The following is a 23126-nucleotide window of genomic DNA, read 5'->3' as shown; positions in this document are numbered from 1 at the left end:
TAACTATGTGGACAATTATTGCAAAGGATGAAATCTCCAGACTGTTAGTTCTCAGCCAAATAGAGCTGTGCAGTGGTTTTGTAGCTTTTAGTTAGAGACACTAAACATAATTCTCATAAAACCTAATATATAAAAGGTAATCAGATCAGATGTACTGGCTCTTTGTGAAAGGACACATATCCTGGGAAATCTCTCAGCATTCGATATTTTGTTGCTCTCATTTTGTTGCTCGAGAAATAATCTAGCAAGTAGTAATCCAAAATGCATGGTGCTGTCAGAGTAAAATAACGTGATGGGTTGGTGTGATGTGTGAAATTTCTGTTACTACCATGAAGTGGATTATTTTTCTTACAACAGCCGACAGCAATCTGCCTATAATTACAGTTTAATAAATTCACAAACATGCCATAATTTTTATCAGTTTATAATTACTTCTGATCACTTATGTTATGATATCAGCTAGATATAAAGTCTCTTTTTTCACTCTTTTTTTATTCGCAGCTTGTCATGTTACCTGAAAATGTATCTGTAATACTATCTATCACTTGATGATCTCAGAAACCCCGTGATTTTAATAACTCATGTGGAAAAACATTTTGCATAATTTGACATTGAAAATGCTACAGTATTCTCAGCAGTAAGACTGGCCTTTGAATGTGGTGCTCTGTGATGTAGGAATGATCTTGTTTTGAGGCTACTTTTAGTGGCCATCTCTATAAGCCATTGCTCTGTATTACACTAAGGGTGCCAATACTTTTAAATAAAAAAAGTACAAAAGTTGTATTATCCATCAAAAAAACACCAAATTCAAACAGTGTTTTATGGGGAATAGTGCACTAGGTGCTTGCTAATGTTCTCTGTAATGTTCTGTAGACGTCTACAGTAATACGTCCGCTAAAGAAATACATCCTTACCAATCCTCACATATAAAGCATCAGTTCACACACGCACTGCCAGCACAAAACCATCTGACGTTCTGACTCCACACACAGACACACAGAAAGACAAAATGAAGATGAAACACAATAGAACTCAAGCGGCCCTTGAGGCAAAGAGCACTTCCAGCAAATTAGCGACAAATTGAGAGGGGAAAAGGAGGAGAATTAGAATCCTGGCTGAAGTGGAGGGAGAGGAGTGTGAATGAAGATAGAGAATGGTGGCAGGAAAGGGGGGGGCAGTGGTGGTTGTGTGAATCAGATTTTCTATGACAATGTGCTTAAGATTGCCGTTTCAAAGGAAGAACAGGTCATCCGTCAAAACTAATGGTGTTGTCCTGCAGGGAAATGCAACAACCCAGAGGAGGCCGTTTATTAAAGAAGAGGGGGTTTGGAAGGAGGGATAGGTACTGTACTTACAGCTCCAAACCTCTACCCAATCCTCCCAATACCAATATAAATGCTCCAAATCCAGTCCCAGATACCATCAGCACAGGGGGACAAATAAATTTAAAACGTCACTGGTGAATATAAACGTAGTACGGCTGTCTGAGGTGACTAATCCTGTTTCAATTCATCTGCAGCTTGAAATCCTAAGCCTGAGTAGGACCAAGAGCAAGAGAGAAAGAGATACGAAGAAGTGCTACTACATTGATACACATGAAAATAAAAGCCTCTTTCACCACAAAAGGTCACCAGGTTCAGTTACAGTCTGGTGTTATTAACTTTGTGGAGGAAAACAGCGCTTTTTATAGCCATGGACTCTTGATATGTGTAATGATACTGTAGTGTAACAGAAGCGAATTACAAAACCACGTCAGCACTTTCATGACAAATAAAAGGCTGAACAGCTTGTTCTAGTTGGAATGCTGATAGCAGGGAAAGCACATAAAGCCAAGAGCTGCAATGCTCCATGATTATTATTATGATTATGGCCTATTTTCCTAACTTCCTAACTACACATATGGGCTTTTCTTTTTTGGACCAGGAATGTAGAAGATCTAAGCTTAAACCAAGATGGAGTCTGTTTTCATCAATTATTGTTACAGTTATCTCCAGTTATTGTTAGCACAGCCCAGGGAAAATCTCACCATACCACCTTTTCTCCATTCTGGTTGTTGTCAAATTTGTGTCCACTTCTTTCTCATGGATAAAGTCAAATATCATGGTGTCGACCCAGTTAGCACCTGAAGCACCTTGGCAGGAGAGACCTTTTTAACAGTAAGCGCTTTAAAGAGTGCTTCACCAAATGTGTTGCAGAACAAGTCACGCCCCTTTGAAGAGGCTGAAAGAGGCAACTGAGTTATCCAATCTGTCTGACCTAGTTGCTCCCTTTCCCTCTCCCTCTCATCTCTCCATTCTTCATCTCGCTGGGATCTGTGCTGTCTGACACGTGAAAACTTTAATACCATCAAAGACGTGGGAGAAATAGCCAAAAAGACAGGCTGGGTTTGAGGGGGGATATAAAAAGAAAAGCCTTCATCCCTTGCGATGGAGTTGAGTCCTGGTGTGGACTCACTAATGGCAGAAGAGCATCAGCATTCATAAAGCTTCCGCACGCGTCTCTCAGCACATCATAGGGGTTTAACTTCCCAATCCTGCCTTTCATTCACAATCTCTTTGCACTTTTCAGGCCTTTCCCACACTCCTTTTCTCCCCCCAGAGGCACTACAAGGCAAATCACATGTTACTGAGCTTCACCAAAGCCTCGCAACGATGCTTTCCGCTGCATTAGCCGCAATGTTCACTCCGGTGAAGCATCCTCGACTGCTGTGTTTGTCTTGAGGAACACGAGATGGATAAAACCGATTAGTTATGTATTAGTTAAGTATTGCTCAAAGAGGTCCAACTCTTATCAAATATCTCCTAATGGCTCATAGCTTCTGTGATAACCATCTCAGAAAAAAATTATCTTCTGCAAACAAAATAATGGCTTACGTGTTTCCAGCATCTAATTCAAACTCCACTATGAACAACTACTTATGAAACAAAGACAAAACATTATGATCCCTTTTCCAAGCAGGTCCGCAGAAGACCTTCTTGGAAAATGAGGCTTTACACCTCTGCATGCCACAGCTCAGCTCCTCAGCCCTAATTTGTCTGTGTGGTTTGGGCTGATCTGTTTGGCTAGCTTGGTCTGACCACATCAACACGAGGCCAGAACAAGTGGGAGGCTCCTGGCAGCCGAGTACCAGTCCAATAGCATGGCACATGGCTGAGTGTTCTCCAAAAACAGAAACTGCTTGCTTCAGAGCAAGACAGCCTCCAGAAAGAGATTCCAGAGCCTCATTCCAGACCTAATGCAATCTAAAATCTGTGTGCACTTCCAGAATCTGTTCCTGGAGCTAATATTTTAGACAAACAATACCCGATTTCTTCAGTGCCAACATCACAGCCTTCAAAAGATAAAATCCTCCCCAAATAGAATATAAAGCCATAAGAACAGTTTCCAGAAACAGAACCTGTATTGGTATATAACATTCTCAACATACAGAACCAGTCTCAAGAGATACAATTATCTGGAAACAGATCCTGTCTTCAGAGCTAATGTTCTTCAAAAACATAACCTGCCTTCAGAGATAGCATTCTCCAAAAACAGGCCCTGGCTCCAGAGCTAAAATTTAGGTCTAAAATTCTAAAGAAACAGAACCAAACTGTAGGCCTAATGTTCTCCAGAAACCAGATCTCCAGAGTTAACACTTTCCAGGAACAGAATCTTCTTTAAATGGAGCCATTCCAAAAAACAAGGGCTTTTTGCAGAGGTGAATATCCAGAAAATGCTTTAAATAAACTTATGTAAACAGAGCTGCTTTTGAGAGCTTAACACCTTCTAGAAATAAAACACAGAAGGAATTATCTCTTCCAGAAACAGACTCTGTTTCCTTCAATGCCAAAGACCCTTCAAAATCAAACCTGCTTGCTGAACATGTTCTCCAGAATCAGAAACTGCTATCTTTAGAGGAGGCTTCCAGAAATATTGTCTTCTGGACATTACAGAACTGCCTTTAAAGATAAACAATCTCCAGATAATCTGGCTCTATGATCAAAGACTGCTCTGAGAGGAAAAATCTCAAGAAACAAACCTTTCAAGAGTTAATTCTTTTCAGAGCCCACTTTCCTTTGAATTGAATCTTTCTGCTTCCTACTTACTTACCTAATAGAACAAAACCTACATGCTTCCTCTCCAAACCAAAGGGCCTTAAGGAACAGCACCTGACACAGACCTAAACAACCTGCAGAAACAGACAACTCTTCCTGCGCTGCTGCTGTCCATAACAAGAGCTGGCTTTTATCAGTTATATGTCCTTCAGGAACAGAATCTGTATCGAGAGATAACGTTCTCCAGAAACAGAACCAGTCACAAGAGTTAATGTTCCCCAGAAAGAGAACCTATGTCAGACCCAAACAACCTGCAGAAACAGACCCCTATTCCCGAGATGCCGTTGTCCAGAACCAGGGCTGTTTTTTGTCAGTTATATGTCCTTCAGAAACAGAGCCTGTTTTCTTCATAGACGAAAAAAATCTACGTCTGGTTCCTTCAGAGCCTAAACAACTTCTGGGAACTGCTTTGAGAGATAACAGCCTCTGGAAACAGAGACTTAATTTACTTGTTGATTTAAAATATAAACTTTGTAGGAAGTCAAGAGAATAAACAGGATTTTTGAAGAGACTGGTCCTCTTTACTAATTGATTCTTTACACACAAAACGACCATCATATGCTGAGCTGTAACTTTGAGTGAAACTAACTCTTTAGAGAGGAATCCTTTGACACCCAGTATGTTGGGCTTTTGTAGTCATTTGTAGGTTTACTGCAAATACATTGTGTATAGGTTGGGGGAAAAAAGCACAAAGCAAGGAACAATTGGTGCACAAGCAACCCACAAATCCGTAACTGGTTTAAGTTGTGCATTAATTGTAGATCTGACAGTTTGACACCATCAGGACCCAGTAGGGCGACACAGCACTATACTAAGCCCCGCAACAATAGCACCATTGTCACAAACACAATCCACTGCATTGTGTGTGTGGGATTTTTTTTTGTACACTCCACATTGACACACTCCGGTCCTCTACAAAACAGTCTGAAAACGTCCAGTCCTTCTGCTGTCCTCTCCCAAAAAACAATCGATTCCAAGTACCATGCGGGAAAGAAAGTAAGTTAAATAAACCATCAGAAACTCTGTGGCTGAAAAAAGAAATAAATAATTTTTGCCAGGAGATGTTGAGTCACTATCAGGCTTTTTTTCTCTTGGTTTTTCCATTCTGTTTTCTGCCGTTCGTCTTATAAGGAAGCGGAGCGGGGGACGTTTTTTCTTTTTTTCTGATGGAACTGTTGTGTCAGAAGAATTGATTGAGACAGAATAGGGTAACACGTACCCACTTGTCAGAGTAAACAGTGATTAAGCACATTGTAAATTATTGTTTATATCACAAATGCTGGATTTTGATTGGTCAAAATGTGTTGGTTCATTATCTATAACAGCAGCTCTTTCAACAGCAGCTCCAAATGCATAATGTAACGATATTGAAAACATACTCTGTATAGAAACTGGTAAAACATTATTTCTGTGATTAATTTAAGCCTATGCACAGGTAATGCTTACTCTGCTATACGGCAGGTGAGGTAGGTATAAATTATTTGTTAACACAAAAGAGAGCGATGCAGTGGCACTTTAGTGTGTTCAGTTCTGGTGCCTCATCATCTTAACAGATTTCTCTTAATATCCCCACCAACACCATTGTGCTTGTCATCTCATAGCTCTCTATCTAGCTCACTAATTGCATGCTGGATTTCGCATCAATACGAGGGCCACCATCTCTGGGAAATGGTGCACGACAACGAGACGCACCGTATCTTGTGCTTTGGAGTCGCTGACAATGAATCGTGACTGTTTGTGTCACTTTATGTCCAATGTCTGTTGTCGTAATAACAGAGCCATGACATCAGGGCAACACAACAACCCCTAACTTCTCATTCTCACTGGAATAATGAATAAATTCATCAAGCACCAGAAAGATCAGCATGATAAACAATCCGATCTAAAAACATATCTGATGTGATTGAGTGTGGGAGGTGAACTTTAAAAACATGTCAGTATGAGAAATGTTGCTGATGAGAATGACAGGAGGAGCAGATCGTGTAAGGAAGGAGTTTTGGAGAAGAAGGAAAGAATGAATACCTGGAAGCTGGAACCTGTTGGCTCCGCCCACCGGCGTGTCTCGACTGATCGAGTTCTTCTCGCCGGTTCGGTTCTGATGAGCGGTGATGATGTTATTCCAGGGTGTCGTGCCGGCGTTTTTCTTGCTCTTTGTGTGTGTGTGTGTGTGTGTGTGTAACCCTCCCCGTGCACAAGTGACCTCCAAATGGGAAACAGGAAAGCAGGCTTAGAAACGGCGCGCGCGTTGGAAAGCCTCGGACGGAGAGACGGGAAGTGGGAACGGAGCTCCGCGCGAGGCTGAGGAAGCGACAGCGGCCATTTGGAGTCACGTGCCTGCGTGTGCAAGCGTGTGTGTATCTGCGTGTGTATGTGTTTTGTGAAATCCGACGCGCGCGATTGACCCCGCCCCCTCCCTTCTCCGTTTTCCTCTCGCGCAGCGCCGGTCCGTCTGGCGGAGGAGTGTCCCCGTTAACCCCTTGTCTCAAATTCTGAGGTTACATAATAGCCTAATATCCAGCTGCTGTTCTACCGGACTGCTGTTCTAAGCGACTGCTCAGACTCCAGGTTGAAGACATGAACATCAACAGCAGAACAGCATCAGCTGAGAAACGTCTGATAAATCTGATCTGAAACTTTTAGCATATCTTTTATTTCTTAACCTGTGGCCTTTCAGGATGGACGTGTTCATGGATAAAGCACTTTTATACGTCGCTACGGATAAAAGGCGTCTGTCAAATATGCCACCAAAACATAACACAGTCGCAGGTCACGGCACCATAGCCAGGAGGCGTGGCTTGTTTGATTGACAAGCTCTCAAAACAAAGCATCCCTTCTATATACGTTCCACCAGAAATTTTTTTTAAATGTATTTGTTAAAATGAGTTTAAAACGTGTTATGCCCCTGAAATTGCAATAACTGCAAGGGTCACAATGTGATAACTAAAATAAAAATAAATGGAAATTAATTGTATCACATCAGAAAAAAATTACATAATAATAAACAAATGGTGGAGAAATACAAAATCACGTTCAACGTTTTTTAATCACGTTCAATAAATGAATTCTGAAGAAAAATCAAACGGTAATAAAAAAACGATGGTAAAATCACGTGAAAACCACACAAATGTGTGTAAATTTAAAAAATGTTAAAAAAAAAAAGAAAAAGTATAATATCTAAAATATCCATTAATCGTCATGTGCAAGTTCACATTTTTTACGTGAATCGTGTGATTATTTGCAGCTTAAATAAGAAATTCCCTCACTACACAGTGTGGCTAAGACACTCTCTGACATCATGTGATAATATAATCCTCATAAACCTTCTGGAGTTATTTTAAATCCAAAACGAGACAGCTTTACACTTTCTGACATTTCATTACGAGATGTCCTGCTGAAGTCACAGAGGCTGTTAAAAACTGAAGAGAGACATTTAAACATTAGCGTTAACATTAGCATTAACCCCCTGTTGAGAAAAATTACCAAAACCATTACAGTTGGCTCGTGTCATTTTTATGGTCAGTGATTTGGTGCATTTTGGGCTTTTCCCTAATGCCTCTGTCTCATAATTAAATTGTAAATTGTAATAATGGTTTAACAGGTGACCTGTGACTGATTCTGTAGTCTTTTAATAGTAATTCTTACAGAACAAGAAACCACTGAATAAACAGCATTTTTTCCCCATTTAATTTCTTTTTACTTAGTTTTTAAATAGTGTAGCTTTCATTCAGTCGCACTGTGGTGCTCTGTGTTTCTGTGCATTACATTGTGTTTCAGCATGTTACACTGTTTCATTGTGTTACTCAGGTTTGAATGTAATAAAAAAAGTGTTTTAAGATTGTTTCAGGAACTTACATCGTCTTTCAGCATATTGCAGTGTGTTACAGTGTGCAGTTAGTGTGTTTCAGCATATTGCAGTGTGTTACAGTGTATTACAGCATGTAACAGTGTGTTAGTGTATTTCAGCATACTGCAGAGTGTTACAAAGTGTTACAGCATGTAACAGTGTGTTAGTGTATTTCAGCATACTGCAGAGTGTTACAAAGTGTTACAGCATGTAACAGTGTGTTAGTGTATTTCAGCATATTGCAATATGTTACAGAGTGTTACAGCCTTTTACAGAGTGTTAGTGTATTTCAGCATATTGCAATATGTTACAGAGTGTTACAGCCTTTTACAGAGTGTTAGTGTATTTCAGCATATTGCAGTGTGTTACAGTGTGTTACAGCATGTAATAGTGTGTTAGTGTATTTCAGCATACTGCAGTGTGTTACAGTGTATTACAGCATGTAACAGCCTGGTAGTGTATTTCAGCATATTGCAGTGTGTTACAGTGTGTTACAGCATGTAATAGTGTGTTAGTGTATTTCAGCAAATTGCAGTACGTTACGGTGTGTTACAGCATGTAACAGTGTGTTAGTGTATTTCAGCACACTGCAGTATGTCGATTCAAAAAATTGAAATTGGAATACTCCTTTGTGCATCAGGCGATCCTTGTGCTAAATAAGACACTTAATCGTAAATAAAGAGTATTGTAAATGTGCTGTGTTGTGTAGTGGGATGTACTGTAGTAAGTGATGTTGTGTAAGAGATGATTGCTGCAAACATAGAAATTATACTGTGATGCAAGAAAAATTTCAGACATGTTCTGACTAAAGTATTATATCACTATATCACTATCATTTGTCACAATGTCAATTGGCTCAATGTGTTTTACTATGTTATATTGTGTTAAATTGTATTTCAGTATACTGCATACTGCAGCATGGTGTTTCACCATGTTACAGTGTGTTACATTGTGTAAATGTGTTTCAGCAGGTTACAGTGTGTTACATTGTGTAAATGTGTTTCACCATGTTACAGTGTGTTACATTGTGTAAATGTGTTTCACCATGTTATAGTGTGTTACACTGTGTAAATGTGTTTCACCATGTTACAGTGTGTTACATTGTGTAAATTTGTTTCAGCAGGTTACAGTGTGTTACATTGTGTAAATGTGTTTCACCATGTTACAGTGTGTTACATTGTGTAAATTTGTTTCAGCAGGTTACAGTGTGTTACATTGTGTAAATGTGTTTCAGCAGGTTACAGTGTGTTACATTGTGTTTCGGTATATTGTAGTGTGTTAAATTGTGTAAGTGTGTCTCACCATGTTACAGTGTGGTACTTGGTTTTTGAGCATATGATAGTAGGTTACAGTGTGTTACATTGTATTTCAGCATACTGCGGTATGTTACAGTGTGCTAATGTATCTCAGCATGTTACAGTGTGTTAAACTGTGTAAATGTGTTTCACCATGTTACAGTGTGTTATGTTGTGTAAATGGGTTTCAGCAGGTTACAGTGTGTTACATTGTGTAAATGTGTTTCACCATGTTACAGTGTGTTACATTGTGTTTGAGCATATAGCATTGTAGTGTGCTACATTGTGTTAGTGTGTCTCACCATGTTACAGTGTGTTACATTGTGTTTGAGCGTATTGTAGTGTGCTACATTGTGTTAGTGTGTCTCACCATGTTACAGTGTGTTACTTGGTTTTTCAGCATACAGTATGATAGCAGGTTACAGTGTGTTATGTTGTGTTTCAGTATGCTGCATTGTATTTCATTCAGCATGTTACACTGTTTTTCTGTGTGTTACTGTGTGTTTTATATGTTTCACTGGGTGTTGACATGTTACAGAGTGTTTCAGTGTTTCACTTTTTGGACAAGCCAGTGTTTTGCTCGTTACTGCTTCGCACCTCTGCCTATTTCAGGAGTAACTTTACACTGCGTGATCACACTGATACTCACAAGCTTCTCCTATTGCTACAACACCCCATATATCACAGCCAGAGATGGAGGTTAGTAAACACACACACAAACACACACAGAGCCATGCCGAGCAGTGACCCACCCAATACAAACATTTTTGGTATCTTAGCTAACACGCTGGTGCTGAGTGGACAAATAGAGGATCAGAGTTGCTAGTGCATGCTGTCTGCCTACCCTCTGTGACGTGAATACACTCTCTTACTAGATTGGACTTTCTGAGAGAAATCGAAAGCTTTAGATGATGATTACTCATAATTATGTTACAAAATATTACCCTCTAGTATGGGGTCAAATAACCATGGATATATACCTGTAAGGAGTCTTACAGTTGACTTAACTGCTGTAGTTTTATGGGAAATTAATCAACTTCACTGTGGTAAAAGGAGTTCATTCATTACCTCACATGACTATGAAGAGGACCATAAAGTTTGGGAAAAGTTTTTTTTCCATTTCCATTAGGATTGTGTTTTTTATTTATAAATGACGAGAAGCAGTGTGACATGAATGACCTAGAAAGACTCAAGAGCGGCAGAGAGTCGAGAGTTGCTTGTATACAGCGCTAAAAGAGCATGAAGTCCCAGAAGAGTCATCCCACACGCTTGAAACCAACCCTAGACACCACATCCATCCCTCCTGAATAACCAGAATGCCACGAGTCCCGCCTCTCTGCTCAGAAAACGTGTATTTACTTCAATTTCTCTTCTGCCAAGTCCTAGTGGTGCATTATCTAATTCGACCACAGCCTGCCAGCACCACAGCTTTACAGTTGTGTTGGAGCAGCAAAGTACAGCATGGTTTTGTGTGTGTGTAAGGCATGAAAAACACACATGCTAAACGCATGTTTTGTTTCCAATTTTGCTGTGCGTGTTGCACTCAAGCCCAGATTTCAGACTTGGAGATCTTTATCAGTGTGGATAAAGGTTATGGAGGCATATGGCCTGGGAAAAAACACAGCTGTAAGGAAAAAAGAAAGATAACAATCACTCTTCTCCCTCACACACACACACAATGAAACTTTAATATGCCTCAATTTTTGTCCATTCACTCCTTTCTCAATCTCCTGTTTAAAAAAGTAAAAAAAAATACATAAAATAATAAAAAATAAAAAACATAAGCTGGCCGATTATTCAAACTCTTGACAGCCGAGCCCTTTCGCGGGATATCGGCCATCCGAAAACATGTGGTAAGCCTTGTGGAATGTCTCGAATGACTCCCAGATGTGGGCTGCGAGACGGATTTAACCCTTTCTTGTCATTTCTATAACAGGATCTGCTGTAAAAAAAAAAAAAAAAAAAAAAAAAAAAGACAGCCTCCCATTACTAATGCAGTCTAGTGCAGTCCATGTCAATCCATTTAGCTTCTCCTCCATCTGTGTTTCATGCACAGACTCTATGCTAATGATTTATTCTCCAGTCCATATGCACTGGATCAGCTTGTTTTTTTTTGTTTTCAATGTTTAACCACTGTATCGACTGTGGCTAGTGGTGCATAAAGTGCATAAGTGGCACCTTTGTTTTGGTAGTAGTTTTTAGTTCTTTCATGAAAGAGTCACATATTTCACAAGTCTTACATATTATTAAATAAATAGTAATAATTCACATGTAAAACATGTGAAAAACAAATAAAGCAATCCATTTATTTATTTTTGGCCAAAAATGAATTTGTTTCAACATTCAGTCTAACTATGGTGAAGAGGAGGTGACTTGACTGTTTCCATAGATAACAGAAAAACAACTAAAGAAGAATTGCTTGTGTGACGACGTTCAGAAGCTCTGCTTTTTACTAAACAAATCTCATCTATTGTGAAATCAGCTTTGTTCTGGATTAATGAATCGTCTCCATTTTTCACCATTTAATTGTGTCCACCTCCTTATGCTCTGTTTGCTCTGCACTCCATGCTATGCTTCTGATCTTTTGTGTGACATCGTCTCCAAGAGCTGGAGTGTGTGTTTTCAGCTTGACGCACCTTCAATCTACAGAAACCTCCAGCAGCTGCAAAGCAAGAAAGACGAAAAACACCACAATGACACCACAAAAGCTCTTATACTTTTGGCCGATTGGCCCATCAATCTCATACTATAAAAATATTCAATTCATCCTAAAAACATCTTAGATTTAGATTATACCCAAGATGCAGGTTTATGTGTAGATATGAATTGTTGGGTTTGATAAAGTATCTTGCTCAGAATTCAAATTTTACTTACTTTTTCAGTTCATTTTATATGGTCAATGTAGAGTTTTAAATGAACTTTGCACAATAACCTGAATGTTAGATTAATGAGATGGAAGATTTTTTTTATTATTAAAAAGTAGGGCTGTAGGGCCCTCTGTAGAAACACTTTCCACAGAAGACTGAAAATACATCTATTGTGTGTCATGGACTAGTTTTTCATTTAACACATAAAGAGTCAAGGTGACTAAGAGCTGAACTGAGCTCTTAATCGTTTGCCAAAGTTCATCATGACATCAGCAAAAACCAAATCAGTTACATCAAACAGCTGTTATGAAGAAACAGCCATGGTTGGTGTTGGGTATTATATTACAGGAGGAAATATACATTACAGTTGTAATGAACGCGGGACAGAGCAGACCCAAACGCAGGATAGCTAAAACAAACAGGGTTTAATAACAGAAAACACGAAACATGACGCAGACTAGAGCCAGGACAAAACCACAGTAGATGCCGCGCTGCACAAGGCAACGCGGCACAGTTAAATTCATTCATTCATTTTCTACCGCTTATCCGAACTACCTCGGGTCACGGGGAGCCTGTGCCTATCTCAGGCGTCATCGGGCATCAAGGCAGGATACACCCTAGACGGAGTGCCAACCCATCGCAGGGCACACACACACACTCTCATTCACTCACGCAATCACACACTAGGGACAATTTTCCAGAGATGCCAATCAACCTACCATGCATGTCTTTGGACCGGGGGAGGAAACCGGAGTACCCGGAGGAAACCCCCGAGGCACGGGGGGCACAGTTAAATAGACAAGGTAATTACAATGGGAAACAGGTGTGTGGAAGCGGGCAGGAAGAGACAAGGGGCGGGGCAGACACGTGACGAAGAACATAAACAAATGCACGAGTCCGGCCAGAGTCCTAACAACAGTGATGTTAGGGTAAATGACACTTCCTGAAATGACAATGAAAATGACAAGAAGATTTTGTATAATTTACACCAATCTCAAAATATTTCCATTTTCCATACAATAGAAATATCAGAGGTCTGGGTATATTACCAGTACCTGACACATCTAATTCTTAGTAATAAAGCAATCTTGGGGTGTTTCCAAAAACAGCAAAAAATGAAAAATGACAACAAATTTGGACAGACGGCAGCAAATTCAGCCAAATGGCAGTAAATCTGAATCACAACAACAAAGTTGAAGTCATGACAGCAAATCATAAACAGGACATCAAAATCTGAAACATGACAGAAACATCGGAATCACAACAGAAAAATCAGAAACATGACAGAAAACCGCAAACACGACAGAAAACTCTGAAACACAACAGCAAGTTCCGAAACACGACAGCAAACAAAGAAGCATGAAGCATGTTGGTACCAGGCCACCAAATTCAGGCACAATGTCAAGTCAAGCCAAGTAAATTCAAGAATCTTTTATTGTCATTTCAACCATATATAGCTGTTGCAGTACACGGTGAAATGAGACAACGTTTCTCCAGGACCATGGTGCTACATAAAACAAAGGAGATAAGGACTTAGTAAGTAGTCCTAGATACATAAAGTGTATCTCTGCAACCTGGTGCAAACAGTGCAGGACAAAAGACAATGCAAACAAAAAACACAAGACATTACACAAAAGACAATACACAAAAGCAGCCCCGACCAGCGTACATACTGTATGTTCAATCAATATTACATGTGCAGGAAATACTGGAATGAACACATTAGTATTATAGCAGCAGTTACATGAGGTATTGTAATGAGTGCAAAACAGCAATTGACTGAAATGTGAGACAGCATGTGCAAAGGGCAAAAACAGTGTGCAAAACAGCATGTAAACTAAATGTAAACGTAAATGTGTTGTTGTGTTTCTGTTATCTGTTTTTTTTCTCTGTTTGTTAATGAAACCTTCTCAGTTTTGCAAATTCATACAACAGATAAACATTCAGGTAGGGTCTGCTGCTTTACAGTACATTCAGCCAACGTGCTACCTGCCCTCTACCACATACATGAGATTCAAAACCCCTCAGATTGGTTAGTGTCATTCTGATTGACAGGGAAGCATGTAAGAAACTGTCCCTCCTAACAAGAGAAGAAGAAACTGAAAATTTTCAAATCTTGAAAGTTCACATTTTGTTGAAATCAACCATCTTTTACTTCTTAAGTAAAGCCGTCATAATTAAACCTTCGGTTATGATTGGGTTTTGTTTTGAATAGTAACAGTTTGAATCAGTGTTGTCATGACAATTGGCCTCGTCTCTCTGAGACGAGGAATGAGACGAAGATGAGTGCTGTGTGATGTTCCAGATGTCTTCCAGAGACTTCAGTTAAAACATGAAGATGCTATAAAAAGTGCCTCGTTCCCACACAACACATGCTGGAGCAGTGTTTGGCGCAGCGCAGGACAGAGAAACGAGAAGCGAAGATGTTTTGAACTTACGATCAGACGAAATTGTAACTTATGATTTATCATGTCCTCAGTGGGAAAGTGGGTTGAGGAAGAGGAGAGAGAGAGAGAGAGAGAGAGAGAGAGATAAACAAATATGGTCACCAGTCCCAGGGAGGAGATGATGATTCAACTGATATCCTGAGAGGACCGAACTCAAGTGACCTCTCTCTCTCGCTCTCTCTCTAACATAGAGCAGTTGTCCAACATGCTAGTCAGCCATCCGGCTTTCTGGACTTGAGCCTGGTTGTGTGAGTGGAAACACACACACACACTTGGAGGAAGGACGTCATAAAGCGGTGATGGAGGAGATGATGATGACGAAGGAATGGGAATAAGGGTGGATTCGACTTGAGTGTGTGTGTATGCCTTGGGTGTGTGAAAAAAAATAAAAAGAAGATAACTTGGACCTTCATGACCCCCTCCCTTCCACATACACACACACACACACACACACACACACACACACACACTCACACACACACATACAGAGCCCATAAAGAAGGACTTCAGTACTCTTTTAACCGGTGGTCCAAAAACACTTAAGCCTCATGGAGTGTGCTGGAGAGAGCAATGCTCTGTAACAGGCCTGAAAAAGACCCTCAACTGTACACTGTACACACACACACACACACACACACACACACACACTGCACAATATGGAGCATGAGCAAACACTCAGCCAGCAAAAACAGCCCGTGTGTGTTCTGGATCCATCCATGAATCGTTTTCCAGCTTGTAATAAACAGATTGAAGCTAGCTCCCTCTCTCTCTGGCTCTCTCTCTGGCTCTCTCTCTGGCTCTCTCTGGCTTTCTCTCTCTCTCTCTCTCTCTCTCTCTCTCTCTCTCTCTCTCACACACACACACAAGGAATAAAATATATCTGTTTTGTGTCTTCACAGACAGATCTCAGAACTGTCTTAAAAGGCATGGTTAATAACTCTAATAAGTAAGCATGATTGACAGCCCCCTGTGTGAGACTCTGCCTACAGATTGTTCAACCGTCATTAGATTAGATTACATTCATGTAGCACAACTACATTTACTCAGTATCTTTTCCTCGCTACACTAGCTTTCCATCACTGGGAACCTTTTGCTATGTTACTTTTCGTTTAGAAACTTGCTTTTCCTCGCTAGTGTTGACTACGGCACACAGAGTAAAATAAACCTTTTAAGCATAAACACAGTTTAAATGAATGCTCAGAGGGAATGATGGAAAAGCTAACGTGAGCTTTCACGAATGAAGGTAGAAAATGGAATGTATGTGTGGGTGCTTCAGTTGCTGCTCAGTTGCTGCAAGTTGCTGCTCATCTGTATTAGTTAATACATACATACACGCAGGACATTTTTACATGTATGTTCACTTTTTTCTGTTCTATAAAATGTAAATGATATGAGGAGGAAGGAGGCGTGTCTTGCCTATAGTGATCGTAAAAAATGACTGGGATGACTGTTGCGAAATCCCAGTGTCTTCACACGTGGTTTTGAAATTTCCTGTGACCTTTCAGATGAACCCTTGCACTTTAGTTTGCATCTAATGTCATGCTAAATGCTAGCATGCAGTGACAGGCACCATAAGCTCAAAATGTGTTATAAGCTGTCATAGTGAGCTGTAACACAAGGCACCTGACCTGACCTGACATTTATATCCGTAGGACACACATTAATCGCGTTAAGGTGCGGTTTTTACCATGAACTAGATGTTTGGCAAAAAAGGGAAGGAAGTTCCTTAGACGCATGAAATGATGTTAACACAAATACACACAACTCTAATTTTATACATTGCCTCAGATTTCATTTTTCTTCTCCCTCTTGCCTCAGCATGTTCCATGTGTATGTGAACGTAATGGCACATTAACAATGTTTCTGCAGGGCAGGATGAAGTCACTAATCAATTTCAACAAATCTAATTAAGTATTAATTAGGCCTCAGGCTGCAGGGGGCCCTAGAGAGGGCAGAGAAATGAGGGGGTGGGGTGGGGGGGGGGTTTGCTGGGTGGAGAGACAGATATAGAGAATGAAGAAATGAAACTCTCCAGACTGAAACTTAAACCGAAGACCAATATTGATGCTTTATGGCATCTATAAACAAAGTAAATGCCACTGTTGCAATATATTAATGCAGCAGGATCAGTGTTGATTTATGCCCCATGTTTGAATCTGAAGATGAAGGTATAGACCACGGGCGTTTAATTTTATCTGCAAAGGGCCGGTGTGGATGCAGGTTTTCATTCCAACAAAGCAGAAGTCACACCTGAGTCTATTTTAAGCCAAGATGATCTGATTAAACAGGTTGAATTAGGTGTGGCTCTTGCTTGATTGGTATAAAAACCTGCATCAAGACTGGCCCTTTGAGGACACTCCCTGGTCTAGAGGTTCATCTCAGGATTTGTTTATGTGTTTTCGGATTTGTTCATTTGTTTTCGGATTTGTTCATTTGTTTATGGATTTGTTAATGTGTTTTCAGATTTGTTAATGTGTTTTCAGATTTGTTAATGTGTTTTCGGATTTGTTAATGTGTTTTCGGATTTGTTAATTTGTTTTCGGATTTGTTAATGTGTTTTCGGATTTGTTAATTTGTTTTCGGATTTGTTCATTTGTTTATGGATTTGTTAATGTGTTTTCAGATTTGTTAATGTGTTTTCAGATTTGTTAATGTGTTTTCGGATTTGTTAATGTGTTTTCAGATTTGTTAATGTGTTTTCAGATTTGTTAATGTGTTTTCGGATTTGTTAATGTGTTTTCGGATTTGTTAATTTGTTTTCGGATTTGTTAATGTGTTTTCGGATTTGTTAATTTGTTTTCGGATTTGTTCATTTGTTTATGGATTTGTTAATGTGTTTTCAGATTTGTTAATGTGTTTTCAGATTTGTTAATGTGTTTTCGGATTTGTTAATGTGTTTTCAGATTTGTTAATGTGTTTTCGGATTTGTTAATTTGTTTTCGGATTTGTTAATGTGTTTTCGGATTTGTTAATTTGTTTTGCACTTCTCGGCCACCGTAACTTCTGCTCTAGGAGGCAGTGTAGCAGGAAACTAACCAGAATTCACCAACAAAAAAAATACATTAGACTGGCACATTGTTATTCCGGATGTTTCCGTGTCTTTCTCCAACATTTCTTTGGCATGTAAGTTTTATTGCTCCAATATACACAATTATACACAAACTCCTGCTTTTTATTTACATGGACACTAGCATGTCTATATAGACAAGATGATAAATTACCCACCTAGTTTATGTCAACCCAGTAAGTAACCCTTATGTAAATGTTGTTACCCTTGTATCAACCCCATTACCCTTCCATCAACTCTCCTACTCTCACATCAACCCTGTAACCCTCATTTGTTAGCTACATTAGCTTTGTTGGGGGTAAGGGGGAGCAATGCAGACACGCAGCTCACTATTTTATAGCTGTGATGTTTTAAGGGCCGGAGAGAATTAGCTTGTACACACACACACACACGCACACACAAATGGTAGTGTTATCTGTTATTCATGTAAAATTCAAAGCTCAAGATCTCCTCCTCTCAGCTGGATTGGTTAATGTGGTTACTAAGTTTAGCATTTGCTCTGAAGCGCTAATTCTCTATAAAAACTGTAGCGGCAAGACAACCGTTATGAGAAAGAGGAGGGGAAAACACACACACAAACACACAAAGTGAGAAACCACAAAGAGGCTAAAATTGTCTAAAACCTCACACACACACACGTTGCCTCCTCCCTTGAATTGCAATAAAATAAGCTACATAAAATGCAATTAAAACCCTGGGCACTAATTTAATGGAAATGATTGCTTGTAAAAAAAAAAGGGGGGGGGGGGGTGCGGTTCTTGCACAAGAGAAACTGTGCAAAAGAATTTTTTCCTGCGTACAATAAAGGAAATACATGTTCCAGTCACAGTGGACTTTACTTTGAGTTTACTTTGATCCTAATGCTCAACCTCAAGATCCTTTCAGCATACAAGTCTCTAGAACATACAGCCATGGATGAGTATTAACGCAGTCAGAAGATGAGGGTTCCCTTTTGATTATAGCTCCTTTGAAAGTTTCTTCCTCGTGTGGTCTCAGGGAGTTTTTCTTTGCTACCTTCACCTCTGGCTTTCTCATTAAAAAAACCCTTAAATCTATCCATAGACTGAATTTCTGACAATGTTCCATTGTTAAAAGTGCTATAGTAAATTGAATTGTAACATATTGAAGATTACAGAACATTATCAAAGTTCTGTAAGTTTTTAAATCCAAAATAAATAAAAAAAATTCAAAATGTATTCTTAAACTGAGAAATTCTCCTATGTAAATATAATCTGTCTGAATTTCCTATAAGGTTAACAGTTGATGAAAATGTAACAAGGTTTGTGAGAAGGGCAACAGAGATGTTGTAAAGGTTTGTAATATGGGTAACAGTGCTGACATCAGAGTGACATGGTTTATATAGAGGTAACATTCATTCATTCATTCATCTTCTACCGCTTATCCGAACTACCTCGGGTCACGGGGAGCCTGTGCCTATCTCAGGCGTCATTGGGCATCAAGGCAGGATACACCCTGGACGGAGTGCCAACCCATCGCAGATAGAAGTAACATATTCAATTCAATTTATTTGTATAGTGCTTTTAAAAATTCACATTGTCAAAGCAGCTTAACAGAAGTATAGAAACAGTAAAATAAATAAATAAATAAATAAATAAATAAATAAATAAATAAATAAATAAATAAAATTAAAATTAAATAAATGAATACATTCACTTAAAGTTTAAAATTAATTTTAAAATATCAATAAAAATAATAATCAATAATAATACTATCCCTATCCCTAATGAGCAACGAGACTCCAACCAGGGGTAGAATATCAGATATATGGTAGCCTAGTGGTTAAGGTTGAACTACTAATTAGTTGGAGTAATTGGACTACTAATCAGAAGGTTGTGAATTTGAATCCCAGGTCCACCATGCTGCCACTGCTGGGCCCCTGAGCAAGGCCATTAACACTTAATTGCTCGTTTGTATAAAATGAGATTAAAAAAATGTAAGTTGCTCTGGATAAGGGTGTCTGCTAAATGCTGGAAATATTAAATGTAATAGGGTTTGCTGGCAGGATAACTGTGTAGATGTAAGGCCAGCAGGGTTTGTCAGATGAGTAAGAGAGTTTGTTAGAATGGTAACAGGGTATATGCAAAGGCAACAGGGTTTGTTAGAAAGGTAACAGGGTTGATGTAAGGGCAAGAGGGCTTGTTAGACATGGAACAGTTTGTGAGAAGAGCAATAAGGATGTTGTAAAGGTAGCAGGGTTTATAATAAGGGTAACAGTGTTGGCATAAGAGTGTCATGGTTGATATAGAGGTAATAGGGTTTGGTAGATGGGGTAGAAGGGTTTTTAGAAAGGAAACATTGTTTGTTTTAAGAGTAATAGCATTGATGTAAAGGAGATTGGATTTTTTTTTGTAAGGGTAAGAAAGTTACAGACAACAGGGTTGATGTAGATATCATGAGTGAGGAGGATGAAACTGTTCAACAAAGTACTTAAATACATACTTGGGTGTCCACTTGAACCACAGACTGGACTGGAGGACCAACAGAGGTGCTGTGTTCAAGACAGGGATGCGCATACTCATTTTTCTGAGGTAGTTCAGATCTTTTAATGTGGGCACCAAGATGCTGGAGGTCAAGCAGTCTGTGGTCACAAGTGACATCTACTATGCTGTGGTCTTCTGGGGAAGAAGCATTAGTGTTGATGCAAACAGGATTAATAAACTCATCACCTAAATCATTAGACAAAAATTGGAAAACATTTGAGTCAATGGTTAGCAGGAGGTCACTGAACAACTGCCCTCCATCAAGGACAATCCATCCCTCCCCCTTCATGACACAATACAAAGACAGCAGAGCTCATTTTCTAACAGACTCATCTGGCTTCACTGCCATTAAAAAAACCTTTTAGAAAATCATTCTTATCTTTCATCATAACACCGTATATCATTTCAGTGTGATAAATGAACACAGTGGTACATAACCATCTTTACATACATACTGTCATGCCTACATACCCATTTTATTCTGCATTCTTTGTTTTTTTATTATTACTACTGTTTTTGAATGATGTACATATCTAATATTTAGTTTGATTTTGTAAATCTGTTATGCTGCTGCAGTATCTATCTATCTATCTATCTATCTATCTATCTATCTATCTATCTATCTATCTATCTATCTATCTATCTATCTAAAGGTATAAGGGTATGTGGACGGTTAACAGGATCTGTTTGCAAGGGTAACAAGGTTTGTTGGCATGGGTAACAATGATTGTTTGCGAGGGTAACAGGGTTGTTTGCAAGAGTAACAGGGATTGTTTACAAGGGTAAAAAAATGGTTTGTTAAAAGGGTAACAGGATTTGTTTGCAAGGGTAACAGGGTTTGTTTGCAAAGGTAACAGGGTTTGTTTGCAAGGGTAAAAGGGTTTGTTGAAAGGGTAACAACAGTGGACTGAAGCAACAGTGTACACAGCATACACACCAACACTCTTCTGCAAATATATCACTTTTATAACACTGAATTTTAATTAAAGATGTCATTTCAATAAACATAGTCTGTATTACAGCAAAGTGTAAACTCATTATGATCATCCTCAGGTTATGCTGTGATTCTACATTTCTCTTACAGTAGGAGTCCATACAAATGTAATCCCTTTTCATGGTCTCATGGGCTACTTCTTTTGTTACAAATTTGTCATTTTTTTCTTTCACTACTAATTTGCACGTTTCCCCAGACAGACCAGGACTACAGTCGGTCACTGGGAAAACAGCAGTGTAGTTTAAAACTAATGTTCTTAAATCTTACTTCCACAATATGAAGGGGTTTAGTTTAACCCAGAAAACAATACAGTTGAACGTGAAATAGCTTAAACACCAGCTTTATCACTACCTTTTAAAATCTGTAGGTGATTTTAGTGTGTTTTTACTACACTCTTACTTTTTTCTGATTTGTCTTAAATGATTTTTACAGCTCGTTTATTTTTGTAACAAGAGTGTCTTATTTGATTTTGGCAAACTATGGGATTGATTTAGGAACCAAAGATCTTAGCATTATTTACATTGTGTTGTTTTCTGAAACAAAACCGTGTGCATGAGGGAAAAGGGCGGCATAAGTGCTGAACCCACATCATACTACCAGTTTCATGTTTGTTCCAAAGGTGTTACAAAAACACATTTGTGTGTGTGTGTGAGTGTGTGTGTGTGTGTGTGGGTTCAATCCGAGGTTCCTTATCTGTGCAATATCTGTGTTTTGCTTCAAACACAGATGAACTTACTGAACTTCCTCCTCGGGCTTAAACACTTGGCTCTGCACCAGACTAAAAGCCGTGTGGTATTCGCTTATATGCTTAGAAGTCACCTGAAATGAAACAAACTCAAGAATCAGAGTACTTATATTAAAGATGCAGTATATAAAATGTATTGTTAAAAATTTAAAAACATGATTATTAAGTTATAGAAATAAAAATAATCTCAATAGAATAAAATATTTCAGAGTGGGTTTAAACTGGCGTTTTTTTCTTTTCCTCCGCTGAACATAACGGAAAAAGTGAGCAAAATCCCTCAACTGTTCCAGAGGGAAAATATGTTAAAAAGTGTCAAATTTTATAATAATGTTTATGTTTAACATTACCAAACATCCAACAGACAAGAAGTTAATCCCTGTTATTCCTCTTGTTTTCTCTCTTGAAATGGAAGAAATTTATAGGCCTATATATATATATATATATATATATATATATATATATATATATATATATATATATATATATATATATATACCCACACACAGAGAGTCCTCGGGTTACGTCGGACGTTACATCGCCATCTCCCAGCGAATACGGCGTCACATGGCGCTATATGATGAAGACGCCATTGTTCATTCGCCCGGTTGTACGGCATTTTTGATTGTGCTTTATTTGCTCTCTTTTGTTTGCACTCTTTCTATAAAAAATAACATAACATATTAGAATGTAAAAAAAAAACTCTGATTCAGCTGCACTACTGTGAATCAAATGAATCAAAACCGTCTAACCAATCAGAATTCAGAATGAATCAGTGTTCTGCTGTAATGGACTGTACACCGGTTGTAGACACTCTGACAACTTTGTAGCCTTAATTCCTCGATTCCAGCATGGGATGTAGTCACAGTGAGGGAGCATGGAGTGTTGGCATTGTGGTACAACACTAATCCTTCCACTAAATCCAAGTCTCATCTCCTCCCAGGACTGGCAGATGGCGTTGACTCGTGGCCCACGCTAATCCGAGAGCATCTGCGTGTGGATTTCAAGTTGTTTAAAAATTCTGTGAGAAAGAAGAGTATAAAAAATCATTGTCATCATTTTAACACAGGATGCGTTCGGAGGAAGTTTTGCTGCACTTCAGCGCATTGTGGCCTATCAGCCTCCTGCTACAGCTCTCACCACTGCCAAGACCTGATGGGATTGTTTACAGCCAGAAAAGAAGATGAGCCTCCGGAATTTCTCTCCGCAGGGACAGTAGGGAGGGAAGGAGGAGATGAGCACTTATAAAAAAAAAAAGATGGGACGAGGACACAA

The 23126-nt window shown here is 39.1% G+C and overlaps 1 protein-coding gene across 4 annotated transcripts in view; it reads right to left on the bottom strand.

The window, feature by feature from the left end:
* LOC132841172 (retinoic acid receptor alpha) overlaps positions 1–6465 on the bottom strand; it is an 83627-nt gene extending 77162 nt beyond the window's left edge. For all 4 annotated transcript variants that reach the window (XM_060863427.1, XM_060863417.1, XM_060863436.1 and 1 more), the window contains exon 1: positions 6117–6465. The gene's annotated coding sequence lies outside the window, so the exon portion shown is untranslated. The remainder of the gene's footprint in view (positions 1–6116) is intronic.
* Between the last annotated feature and the right edge of the window lie 16661 nt (positions 6466–23126).

Source organism: Tachysurus vachellii, chromosome 2 (assembly GCF_030014155.1).
Source record: "Tachysurus vachellii isolate PV-2020 chromosome 2, HZAU_Pvac_v1, whole genome shotgun sequence".
NCBI classification, from domain to species: Eukaryota; Metazoa; Chordata; class Actinopteri; order Siluriformes; family Bagridae; genus Tachysurus; species Tachysurus vachellii.
The sequence above is the reverse complement of the archived record's forward strand: the minus strand, read 5'-3'. Positions and strand labels throughout refer to the sequence as shown.